At 42.2% G+C, this 12,523-nt stretch overlaps 1 protein-coding gene across 2 annotated transcripts in view; it reads left to right on the forward strand.

The window, feature by feature from the left end:
- Nucleotides 1-12,523, forward strand: part of ATXN1 (ataxin 1) — a 328,762-nt gene that overhangs the window by 144,832 nt on the left and 171,407 nt on the right. For both annotated transcript variants that reach the window (XM_055079724.1, XM_028479267.2), the window contains exon 4: nucleotides 12,209-12,337. The gene's annotated coding sequence lies outside the window, so the exon portion shown is untranslated. The remainder of the gene's footprint in view (nucleotides 1-12,208; nucleotides 12,338-12,523) is intronic.

The raw sequence follows: 12,523 nt of genomic DNA on the forward strand, positions 1-12,523 counted from the left end.
AATTGGACTTCATCAAAATAAAAAAAACTCTTGTGAATCAAAGGGCACTGTCAAGAAAGTCAAAAGACAACCCACAAATGGGAGAAAATATTTGCAAATCATGTATCTGATAAGAGTCTAGTTTCCGGAATATGTACAAAGACCTCTTAGAACTGCACAACCAAAAGACAACTCAATTTTTACATGGACAAAGGACTTGAATAGACGTTTCTCCAAAAAAGATGTACAAATGATCAATAAGCACGTTGAAAAGATGCTCAACATCTTTAGTGGTTAGGGAAATGCAAATCAAAACCACAGTGAGATACCACATTATGTCCATCAGGGTGGCCATAATAAAAAGTTAGGAAGGTAACAAATATTGGCAAGGATATGGAGAAATTGGAACCCTCCTAAATTGCTTTAAAATGGTGTAGCCACTGTGGAAAAGAGTTTGGCATTTCCTCAAAAGGTTAAACACAGAATTACCATGACCCAGCAGTTCCACTCCTAGGTATATACCCAAGAGAATTGAAAACAGTCATTCAAACAAAAACATCTACAAGAATGTTCATAGCAGCATTCTTCATAATGGCCAGAAAGTGGAAACAAACCAAATGTCCATCAACTGATGAATGGATAAACAAACTATGGTATATACCTGCAGTGCAGCCAGTATTCAGCCAAAAAAGGAATGAAGTACTGATCCTGAAAATGTTATGCTCAGTGAAAGGAGCCAGACACAAAAGGCCATGTTACTGTATGATTCCGTTTAGATGCAACATCCAGAATGGGCAAATCCATAGACACAGAAAGTAGATCAGTGGTTGCCAGGGGCTGGAAGGAGGAGGGAATGGGCAGTGACTGATGGGTATGGGGTTTCTTTGGGGGATGATGAAAATCTTCTGGAATTAGATAATGGTGATGGTTGTACAACATTGTGCCTGTAATAAAAACCACTGAATTGTACACTTTAAAAATGATTTAAATGGTGAATTTTATGTTCTGTGAATTTTACCTCAATTAAAAACTCTCTGACCCCATCTGTTCTTCAGTTTTTCACTTTGGGTCTTTAACCAACCCCTTAGCCATTACTAAAAGATCTTGTTCTATCATTTATCCTATGTGATTCCACGCTCATCCTCTGCTTTTTCCCCTCCAATGTCAGCTTCTGCAGAGAGTCATCTACACTGGTCTTCACTTCTTACCAGCACCGCATTCATCACTCCTCCTCAGGCTTTGGTCCCCAGCAGATCCAGGGGAACATGGCAGCCATGTATAAGGTCCCTCTGCAGATTCCACACCAGAGCCGGAAAGTTCTGCATCTGCCCACGCAGCAGCTCAGGTGCCTCCCACTTTACCCAAGAGGGCTTCCAGTTTCTAAAATTTGAAATTGGGTTTCAATGGACCCATCCATCACAACGTCACCACGGAATGTAAACTCTTGGGGACAGATGGGAGAACCTGCATAGCCTCTCCTGGCAGGCCCAGGTGACTCCTGCAAGCTCAGTACAGTGAAAGTCACACTGTAGGAAAATGTAAATTTGTACGAGAAGATGTAAGGCTGGTACAAGGCTTAAGTCCCTTTCATTCTGGATAATAGTCAGCTCTTGATAGCCTTGGAGGTTGATCTCTGAGCCTGCAGAGAGTGGTCTTAAAGTGGAAGAAAGCTGTATTCAACATTCTTTTAATTTCTTGCTTTCCACCCCCTCTTTTTCTGCTGGGGTCAGCAGAAATGGGAATCTTTTTTTCCTTTTAGATCAGTATTAGTATGATTATACTGAAAGACCTGTATGGGAGGAATGCTGAGATCTGAATTAAAAATAGCATTTTCTGTCCTCCCACGCACAGCACTTGAGTGCTCTGAATGCCTTTTATAAATGCAGACTTTCTGCCTGGCTAGATAAAAGAAGCTGTCACTTCATTTCCATAACGAAGTCATTCCCAGGAGAATTCCATTGTTTTAGCAATAGAATTTTTGTAAAAGGCCTCTTATTTTGCCTGAAAAAGGTAACAAAAATGAACTTTGGAGAGCTTATTCGACAAAACAATTAAGGAGTGAGATTTTTCTCCTCTTTTGATATGCGAGGAGTTCTAAAAGTGAGAATCCCCTGAGCCATGATATTAGGATAAACCCCCTAAACCTGGAAGAGGAAGATGGTGGGGAGAAAGTCGGTTACTCATTCTTCAAGTAGGAATGGGGGTGCCCCGTTCCCTACCACGTGGGTTCCAGAGGCATGTGACAAACAGGTGTTGCTAATTCTAAAGAGTTGAGTTTATTTTTAAAGTGATGTAGGAAACTTTTAAGATCCTCATTATGTAAGGAATTTCCTTGTGATTTTTAATGAAATGTGATCAGGTATTTTAATTGAGTTTCAGGACTCTGCAGGCCAACTGTGGCTGTATCTTGCTGGGGTCCTGTGCTAGTTGATATTGTCCTTTAGTTGACCTTAAAACATTGTCGCAAGTGGCATTGTTACTGAGTCCAAGCTCCTTCGGCTTGCTGCAGGACAGACCAATAAGTTGAGAGACAAGTTGTTGAGGCCAGGAATAGCAACCTTATTCAGAGAGCCTGCAGACCAGGAAGATGGTGGACGGGTGTCCCAAAGAACCATCTTGCCTGAGATAGAATGCAGGCTTCTTTTCTACTAAAACGGGAGGGAGTAAAGCCAAACATTTCCTGGTTCTGGTCAGCCTCCGGATGTGTTAATTTCTTCCTTCCTGCAGTCCTTCACAGGTGGGTGTGGTGAGGATGTTTCCCATGAGCTAAACCAAGGTACTTTAGCATAATGCTCATTACCTGGGAGGCAGGGTCCCCAGGAATGGGCCATTATGTGTAACTTAAGCTTATAGGCAACATTCCTTTGGTGATTAACTTGTAATAGAATATACAGAGTTTCTTCCCTATTACGGAATAGGAGGTACTTTGTTATACTGCATTACTTGTATGTGGTTCAAGCAGGTATGTGTGCAAGTGCCTGCTCCCAGCCTCCCCCGCTGGTGCTACCCACACCCTCCACGCCACAAATCTTTGCTCCAAATATAGTATCAAATCTTCAACTCCATTTTCATTAAAAAAGAATAATTGTATTTCTTGGTACTTTCCCGGCACCAAGTAACCCACATCAAAGTCTACCTGCCTTTGGTGTTTCAACAGGTAATCCCTAGATTTAATGCCAAGTGGCATTTCTGTTCCTTGGTCTTCTCAGCTGAGACCATTGAAATCTCAGTTTTAAGCTAGAATAGTTTTGTTAAGCCTCCTCCAAAAGATAAGTTTTAAATAGTGCCTTTGTCTTCTAATGCTTTTGTTCTGATTGCATCAGAAAGTTGTGATATTTAAACAAGGAGGCAGCGACCTGGAATAGTATGAAAAAAAGGATAAAATACAGAGTCATTATATTTTTTGGCTTTCAATTTAATAAAATGTACAAAAAGAAGACAAATGAGGTTGATTTAATATAATTATGGAAATCCTGTTGATCCAAACATTATGCAAAGTTGGATAGTTCAACTGTTGCTGATTTTGAATTTGGGGAAATAATTCTGTTTTTCAAAAGATCTTCGAATAGCCTTTAATCACGTAACGATGCTATAACTTTTAAAGCATGGTTGAAGGTCTGGTTGAAGCCATGCTTTTACGTAGAAACGTTTCATTAAGTAAAAAGGAAGTCATGACTTTGATAGGATGCTTCCAAAGTTCTGCTTTTAATACCTTTGGTGAATTCTGTATCTGCCCAAAAGCATCGGGCTGGAGAGTGTATGAGGGTTCTGTCTTGTCATTTTATAATACTTTGACTTACCATTTGGTATTTTGTGAAGTCAGGCCAAACAAAATACTTGAGGATACTATCATACGACTAATATTATGGCAAGAAGAGAATGAGAGGCACATGTTCAAATTTTTTTCTTGGGATTTTTGCTAATTTTGTTATAAAAAGGAGAGAAAAATAGAGCAGACACAGAAAAAAATGTAAAGCCAGGGGATTCCTCGCAGAGGCTACTCAGGAACCATAACAGCTCATGATTTGTAAACGCTTTATACGCGATCAAGGCATGAAGCACAGGCTCAGTCCCCACCGTTCCCATTTTTACCAGGCACGTCTGCAACACCCAGACTAATCACTGACTTTCTCCAGCAGGCATGAATAAAACTCTCCTCCCAGGAGAAGGTGTGTGATGGCTCCTGGCAGCCTGAAAGGGACTTGTAACCCAGGGGATGTAGAGCCGCAGGTGTGGTCTCTAAGCTTCTTGATCCAGATTGTTCTGTCTCCTGAGCCACAGTGCCTTCTGTTGGGCTTTAGCAACCCCCTTTGGAAGCAGAGTATTAAACAGGGCCAGGGAGAAATTGTCAATAAGGAGCACAAGCCGTCTTGGTCTTTAAAATCCTAATTTCCTGGAGGCATCATTCTATGGCTGTTCAGTGCAGATTAGGTATATCTTGTCTATTTTTTTTCCTTTTCTTCTTGATATGCAGACATACTTTTCTCTGGGTGCATAATTGTATTTCTTAGCAAACTTTGCTTTATAGCAGTAAGGAGATATAACCAGCATACAAATACAGACACCTGCCGCATCTATATGTGTGTGGATAAAGCCTTACCTTTTGTGATAAGCTGTGCTAATCCTAGGAAACAGTGGCATGGATCAACATGAATTAATTTTTATTTTAACGTTTCATCGTAGGATTTTTTTTCTAGCATGTTTATCTCTGATTATGTGTTCTTTCGGCAGATGCTACTTTTAGTTTTCATTACCTAAGCACAAACCAGTGAGTATCAGTAGAAAATGTCCCAAGCGCATGCTAGATATTCAGGGACTGCCAGTTTGGAATAAGATTTTACAATGGATAAATCACACAAATTAGTGATTTGTTGATTGAAGAGGGATGGCATGATGTGATGAACAAGTCATATTCTTCAGAATACCCTAGGTTTGGGCTTCATCCCCACTGGTCAGCTCCCTCTAGCTCCTCTTGAAGTCCTACTGGATATCTCTACTTTCAGGAAGTTCTGTGTTGCCGTTCCTGGGAAAGGGGAGTTTGGGGCACCTCCCCTCCCCCCGATTGCCATGGATGGTCCCTTGTGAGCAGGGTGGAGACAGAGGCTCCGGACCTGCTGGGCTGAGCTGATCCAGAGGAGGCACTTCTGAACTCTACAGTTTTTAGCAACCTTGGCTGCTCCTTTCTCCCTCAGAAAGAAAATACGAAGAGTCAGCTCCGGGCCTGAGTTGGAAAAAAAAAAAAAAAAGGCTCTTATAGAGCATTTCATCAGTTGACTGAGCAGTTTCCATATTGCCTCATGTCATGATTGTTCTCCAAGCCACCAGCAAGGAGCTCACAGAGTAAGGAGACTTGAGGACACGTCAGAGGGAAGAAAGGAAAATACCACATTCTCAGTCAGTTAATCAACAGGTATTCGTCAAAGGGTTACCCTTTGCAGAAGCACTGTGGCACTTACATAGAGAAGACAGACACATACCCTGCCTTCGCAGAGTTCGCTACAGTCTGGAGAAATGGTGCCTGTTTGAGGGTAAGGAATAAAATGATTAGTATCCTCGGGAAAAGGAATAAAAACCGTAGGAGTTCACATCCGAGGGAAAAAAAAAAAAAAAAAGGACTTCTGATTGAGAAAGTTGTAGCACAGGAGGATGAAGGAAAGAGTGATTGGAAAAGGTAGGACTTGAGCTGGTCCTAGTAGGTAGAGCTTGAATTTTTGCATAGAGAGTAGAAATGTGAGCTCTTGGAGATGAAGAGATGAGCTCAGTTTGGCTGGTACAACACGCATAAGGGGAGAAGTGGGAAATGAAGTTGGAAAAGCACGTTGGGGCTAGATGGTAAAGGTCTTAAACATCAGATTTTAGGAGATGTTCAGCAAGCTGGAGGAACCTGTGAAGGTGTGGCATGGAGAAGTTGTATAATCTACTTTAGGATCCAACAGGGATGGCTCAGAGGTTTGCAGGGAGAGAATTGAAGGCAAGAAGACCATTAGCAGGCTGCCGTGAGAGGACAGAATCTGAGCCAGCATGGCAGCGTGGGTGTAGAGTGCATGCTTAATGGGACTTGACAACTGGTAGACTCCGGGAGAAAGGAGGAGGAGACAACTGTGCCGTTAGCGTGAATCAGAAATAAAAGGAGGACTGGTTTGGGGGAAAAAAATAGAAGTTTTGAAACAGGCATAATTTATTTATACTGCATATAACCAGCTTATTGGGGGAGAAGCCAGGATACAGATTTAAGAATCATATGCGATACAAGGAAATTTTTATAGAAGAAGAGAGTTGAGAATGTCACCTTGGAGAGTATGTATCCTAGGGTTAGAAGGAATAACAGGAAGGGACAAAAGCAAAGAAAGAGAAGTAGCACTCAGTGATGTAAGGAACATCAGAATAGTACTGTTTCAGAAATCAAGAGTAATAGTGGGACATTTGGGTTGCAAGAGACAAGTAAAACTCAGAGTGATTTAAACAAACAAACAAAAAAGAATTTACTGTATCACCTACTGCTGCAGAACAGATTATCTTAAACATAGTGATTTAAAACCACCATTTCTGTAGGTCAGAAGTCTAGCCATGGCTTAGCTGGATTCTCCACTCAGGGTTTCCTAAGGCTGAAATCAAGGTGTTAGCTGGACTGCATTCTCATCTGGGGCTTGCTGTCCTTTTTCAAGCTCCTGGGGTTATTGGCAGAATTTACTTCCTTGTGGTTGTAGGACTGAGGCCCTTATTCTTTTGCTGGCTATGGGATGGGCACCACTCTCAGCTCCTGGTGAGAGCCGTGCCCCCTCCCACCCCCAAATGTGTTCTTTCATATTTTGAATCTCATTCCTGGAAGAGCTTGTCCCTTTGAAGGGCTCGCCTTATTAGGTCAGGCCCACCAAGGCCGGGCTTTCTGTTTTAAGGTCAATTGATTTGGGATGTTAATTTTATCTGCAAAATCTTTCATAGCAGCAGCAGCACCCAGATTGTGTTTGATTGAATAGCTAGGAGAGGGTGTGTGGGCACCAGGGCACAGGGCAATCTTGGGAGCCACTTTAGAATTTTGTCTATCACGATGTAACTAAAAAATACAGGAATGAATGTAACTTTTGGCATGGCTGGATCCAAGGGCCCTCAGTGTCATCAGGACTCAGACGTTCTGTCTTTCAGCCTTGTTCCCTGCTGCAGAGCTTCACCCTCATGTGGGCTTTCCTCACAAGGTGGTAAAAATAGCTCTGAGTAGACCATGCTTCCATGGAGAGGGCATCTCATTCCTCTTAGTTCCAGCCAGTCTGAGAGAGGCCTTTGATTGGTGTGGCTTTGGTTACATGCCCATCCCTACATGCTGTCATCATGGCAAGAGGGATACGTATTCTGATTCTCCAAGCCTAGATCATATGCCCATCTTTATTTATTTATTTTTAAAATGTTATTGAAGTATAATTGATTCATTATGTTGTGTTGATTTCTGCTATACGGCAAAGTTACTCAGTTATACATACATGCTCTTTTTATATTCTTTTCCATTACGGTTTATCATACGATATTGAATATAGTTCCCTGTGCTGTACAGTAGGACCTTGTTGTTTATCCATCCTATATATAATAGTTGGCATATGCCCATCTTTGGGCCCAAGGCATGAGGTCAACCCAGCCCAAATAACAAAGAAAATGGGGGAGAGGTCATTCCAGAAAGATGCTGTCCAGGCAAAAATGCTAGTTCACTAAATAAAAAGAAAATTTAAGGAACTACCTTATCAAGTATTATAGGGGAGTCAGTTGGGAAAAGGCCACTACATTTAGAAGACAGGGAGCCATTCCTGACCTTTAAAAGAGAAGGAAATTTACTTTAAAAGAAAAAAAAGTGTTGAGATCAAACTCTAAGGGTTTAAGAGGTACCCGATGAAATACAGTGTTGAATTTATACTGCACTTTAACATGTTTTATGGTGAACAGGGGAGCGGTGACAGCCATTTGGGAATGTATTAGGGTCTGGGGAAGATCTTTCAGGGATAGCAATGATTACGTTTTAGGCTGTGAAGAAGTTTCTGGTAGAGGGGGGGAAAGATTGAAGGAGAGACAGAGGGCAGAATTGACCCCAACAGGACTTGGAGCCAGTAGGAGACAGACTAAGAGCCACAAAAAGTTTTCCCAAATTATAAAGTGGTGTGGGCTTTTTGGGGTGTTTGGTCATTTGTCACTTCTTTGGAAGGAATGATACGTGTTTATTCCAATGTACCCGTCTTAAAGTGATTAAATATACTCAAGATCCTTAGCCTCTGTCTGGCCATGTAATTGACAGAAAGACTTTACACTTAGAGCAGTGGTTCCCGAAGTGTGTTCCCTGGACCAGAAGCCTCAGCGTCACCTGGGAGCCTGTTAAAAGTGCAAGTTCTTCGGCCTCGCCTCAGATCTCCTAGATCAGAAATTCTGGGGGTGGGACCCAGCAACATGGTTTCACAAGACCTCCAGGTGTTTTTGATGGCGGTTCAGGTTACCACAAGGGTTTCCTTAATGGTGGATTTTTTTTTTTTTTTTCTTTTTTTTGCGGTACGCGGGCCTCCCACCGCTGTGGCCTCTCCCGTTGCGGAGCACAGGCTCCGGACGCGCAGGCTCAGCGGCCATGGCTGACGGGCCCAGCCGCTCCGCGGCATGTGGGATCCTCCCGGACCAGGGCACGAACCCGCGTCCCCTGCATCGGCAGGCGGACTCTCAACCACTGCGCCACCAGGGAAGCCCCTTAATGGTGGCTTTTGAAAAACTAAGAGAATCAAGGATAAACGCTCCTGGTGACGGGGGGGAGGGGTTGTAAATCTTGAAAGGAGATGGCACCTGCTCAAAAGCCATTAGTGACCAAAAATATAATGGATTGGAAGAACAGGAGAGAGAAGGGTAAGTTATAACTTAATTGTTCTCGAGTTCATGCAGGACTTTCATTTGGATGATAGGCATATAGGACCTCAAAGTCCCTGGAGGGCAGAAAAGTGAGAAGGGCTTAAATTATAGCTGTAGAGTAGTGCTTCCTTTGGCATAAGGGTTAAGTCGTAGAACTGGATTGGGATATGGATCATTTAATTTAAGTGCAGGCTCTTCTACTCAATACTACCAGGAGGCTGCAAAAGAAGGGCATGGCGAGGTTTCTTTCATCAGGGAGCTTGTAAACTTTTGGAGCCTTTCAAGACTTACTTTGTCTTTTTATACTCCACTGGATTTATTTAACAGTGCTGAATTGAAAAAGAACCTTGGATCAGAATGCTCGGTAAAGGCTGTTAGTGCTGTGGGCAGTCAGGGGCAGGAGAAACTGGCATTGTGTCATTTTCATCTCTGGATGGAGGATGAAACTGTCAGCCTGGCATAATTTCCCAGGTCTCATGGCAGGGTTTTGGACAACTTGGCTTCAAAAAGTTTTTCTTCTTGCTCTTTCTTCCTGAGTTTGCTAAAGCTTGTCAGAACTCCTAAGTCAAAGTGGGGGGTTTGGATTTCACGACTTTGAACTTGGAGGATTGTTAATATTTTGGGTTATAGGAGGAACCAAATATGTAGGAGATAACTACATTTTATCCGGTGTCTTAAATGAAAACAGGCTCAAATAGAAGTTTGGCTTATTCATTTCAAACAGACTTTCAAACTTACTCCATTCACGGGAGAACATGAATGAGCCTGTCTGAGGATGCCTTCGTTTTGTGGGATGAAGAAAGCAAATTCCTGATTTTCCTTAGTGGAAAAATTAAGTTGTACCAGCTCTGGGATGGTAGGGAGCAAGAAGACAGTTCAGTTGAACACAGCATTTCCGTCGCTTTTCATTTCTGTGTATCATGCTGCTTACCTGGGTAGATAAACAGATACCAAACCAAGAACCAAAAGAGAAGGTGCACAGGACACTCTAGAGAGTGAGGAAAAATACCATCTCAGTCCAGGAGACAAATAATAAAAAACATCCTAATAGTCAAGAGGAAGCCAGCAAATTTGGAACCTAATAGAAGGTACTAAGAAGTGGGTTTTTTTGTTGTTGTTTTGTTATTTTGTTTTTAGAAGTTTACGTGTAATATCTGTTTTTAGCCCTTTTAGGGGAGGGTTTTAAGAGGAAGCTTCGTTTTATTTCATTGTGATGATGGGGTTATTTTTGATGCATTAGGAAGCCAGAGTCTTCCTTTTCTGTCACATCAAGTGTAATGCCTGCACTGAATAATGTTCCTCTAGCAGAAATTACTAGTTTGTTGCTCTGATGGCCCAGTAGTTGGGAAGAAGAATCATTTCTTATTTCAAGGTTTTGAGAACAGATCTGTTGCTCATTTCTTGATCAAGAAGACCCAGCTGAAAAAAAAAAAGTCAGGGGAAAAAGATGAAGTAACAGATTAATTGTACAGGTCTAGTCAGCTCACATATAATGCAGAGGCTGTTTCCTCTGCCTGGAAACTTGATGACTGGTTAACTCTCGCTCATCCTTTACTTCCCTGTTTAAGTGTTACTTTTTGTAAGAAAGATCTTCCTTCTAAATGACGTTACCCCATATGGGGTGATTGCAAATCACAGTGTTTATTTGTCCTTCTTAATGCCTGTCTGCTTTTCGAATGTTATGCAAATATTAAAAATAGTATACTCTGATTCTTTAATATCTGTTCCTCTTGCAGCAATGAGCTCCTTAAAGGCACAGTCCTTTGTCATTTTTGTTCACCATTATGAACATAGAACCTGGTGGATATAGTAAGCACCAAGTAAAAATGTCCAGTGAATGAATGAATAAGAAAGTAGTTTGTACACTTGAAACTAATATAATGTTTTATGTCAGTTATACCTCGGTTAGAAAAAAAACACTTTATAAACTGAATTCACTATAAAAGTCATGGTTAATTGTATTAATAGCAGACAACTTTCTCCCTTTCGCCCTAATTTTTTTCTCTGCATTTAAAAAAATTCTTCATTTTGAGGTCTACTTGTCAGTTTTTTGCCAGTTCCAAATCTAAGATTTGATATTATTCATTCTTGCCTTTTTTTGAGATAAGAGATCACATTTTTCCATCGAAAATATTCCTATACCCACAGTGCTAATTCTGGGATTCCCATTTTTGCTCAATGTACGCTTTTGACTTTGAAAGAAAAACATGACTGGTACTTGTGGATGATTTATTTGGGAGGCAAACAAGATTCTAGCGTAGCATTTAAATTCTGTTTCTTGTCATCCCCAGAGCCACTCCTGTAAGCTTCCATACCTCAAGCATGCTCCTCAAAAGTACACAAGTCAAAATACCTTGATAATATTGGCCCAGGAGAAGTTTTTCCTGGCCCTGTCTTACAGGAGGGAAAAAAAAAAAAAAAAAATCAAGAAATCCAGGTGTGGAAAATATTAGTGAGATAGTGAGAGTAAACTTAATCAGGATATGAATAGGTCTTTTCTTTAAAAGCAACAAACAAACAAAAATCACCCACTTCGGTGGGTGGAAATGGCAATTGGCCAAGTGGAAAATTTCACAGCCCTGCAAATGTCCAGCGCGCTCAACACCGCAGAACGGCAAAAATCCGAGGGAGGGGTGTGGACCAAATCATCATGTTCCTGCACGTGCCTCTCTCAACCAGTCTTCATCTCCTCTTCCTCTTCACTTCCTGATCCAGGCCTTTCCTTTTCTTCTCCCTGAGATTCTAGATGCTTCTGTTTCCAGTCCTCTGCTTCCCTTGACCCCTCAGTGGAAGAAGAAACATTTGGACATTTGGGTGCCCCGGGGATGGTTGATTATGGGTGCCTTGCCAAAGCTGGCTTTTATATTCTGGCTCCAAGCTCAGTAACAGGCTTCTGACTGCTAATAATCCTTTGTGTTTACGTGGCGCCTTTCTTCTCGGGAACTGTGGGTGCTTTGCCAGAGTGATCCTACTCGTCTTCCCAACCACCCAGTGAGGTATGAAAACGGCAGAAGGTGATAGCCCCAGCTCCCTCCTTTTTGCAAGAGAGCAAACTCAAGTAGCTTATTTTGAGGCTGTGTTGTGAGTGTGCATCTCGGCTGGGAGTGCGTCTGAAGTCTCCCAGAATTGGCTTCAACTTGGGGTGGGGATGGGGGTGGGGGAGAGGCTTGGCCGCACCGTGCTGTCTCCTGGGACAAGAGCAAAATTACTGCATTTCCTTTTTAAGCAAAGCGTACCGGAGAGTGGTCTTTGATGAATTATCCATCAGTCTAATTGATCGTGAACTTCATTTGTTGAGATAACAAGGGATTTGAGGATGCATTCACCTTTCTCGTTTTCTTTTGTTCTGTTCCTGTGCTAGGTACTTCTCCCTTCCCTGTGAAAGGAAGAAAGAACACGCCTGGGCCCAGGAGCGCTCCAGCTTCTTCTGGGAAGTCTCCATGGTGAAGGACAGGTTGGGGCTACCTGTGAACCGTGCACAGTGAATGTTGTAAGTTAACAAGATTTGCTTCTGCAGCGACTTGCCTTGTAACGATTTGTGAATCACTGGATGCAGGAGCCAGGGTGCTGCAGTGGTATTAGCATTCGCTCTAGGTGATCCTCCAATTAATTTCGTTTCTTTTAAGGGGGAGAGGTTCTGTTTTTATTTGCCATGAACCTGACTTTCTCTCAGCTT

Source organism: Physeter macrocephalus, chromosome 18 (assembly GCF_002837175.3).
Source record: "Physeter macrocephalus isolate SW-GA chromosome 18, ASM283717v5, whole genome shotgun sequence".
Lineage (NCBI taxonomy): Eukaryota > Metazoa > Chordata > Mammalia > Artiodactyla > Physeteridae > Physeter > Physeter macrocephalus.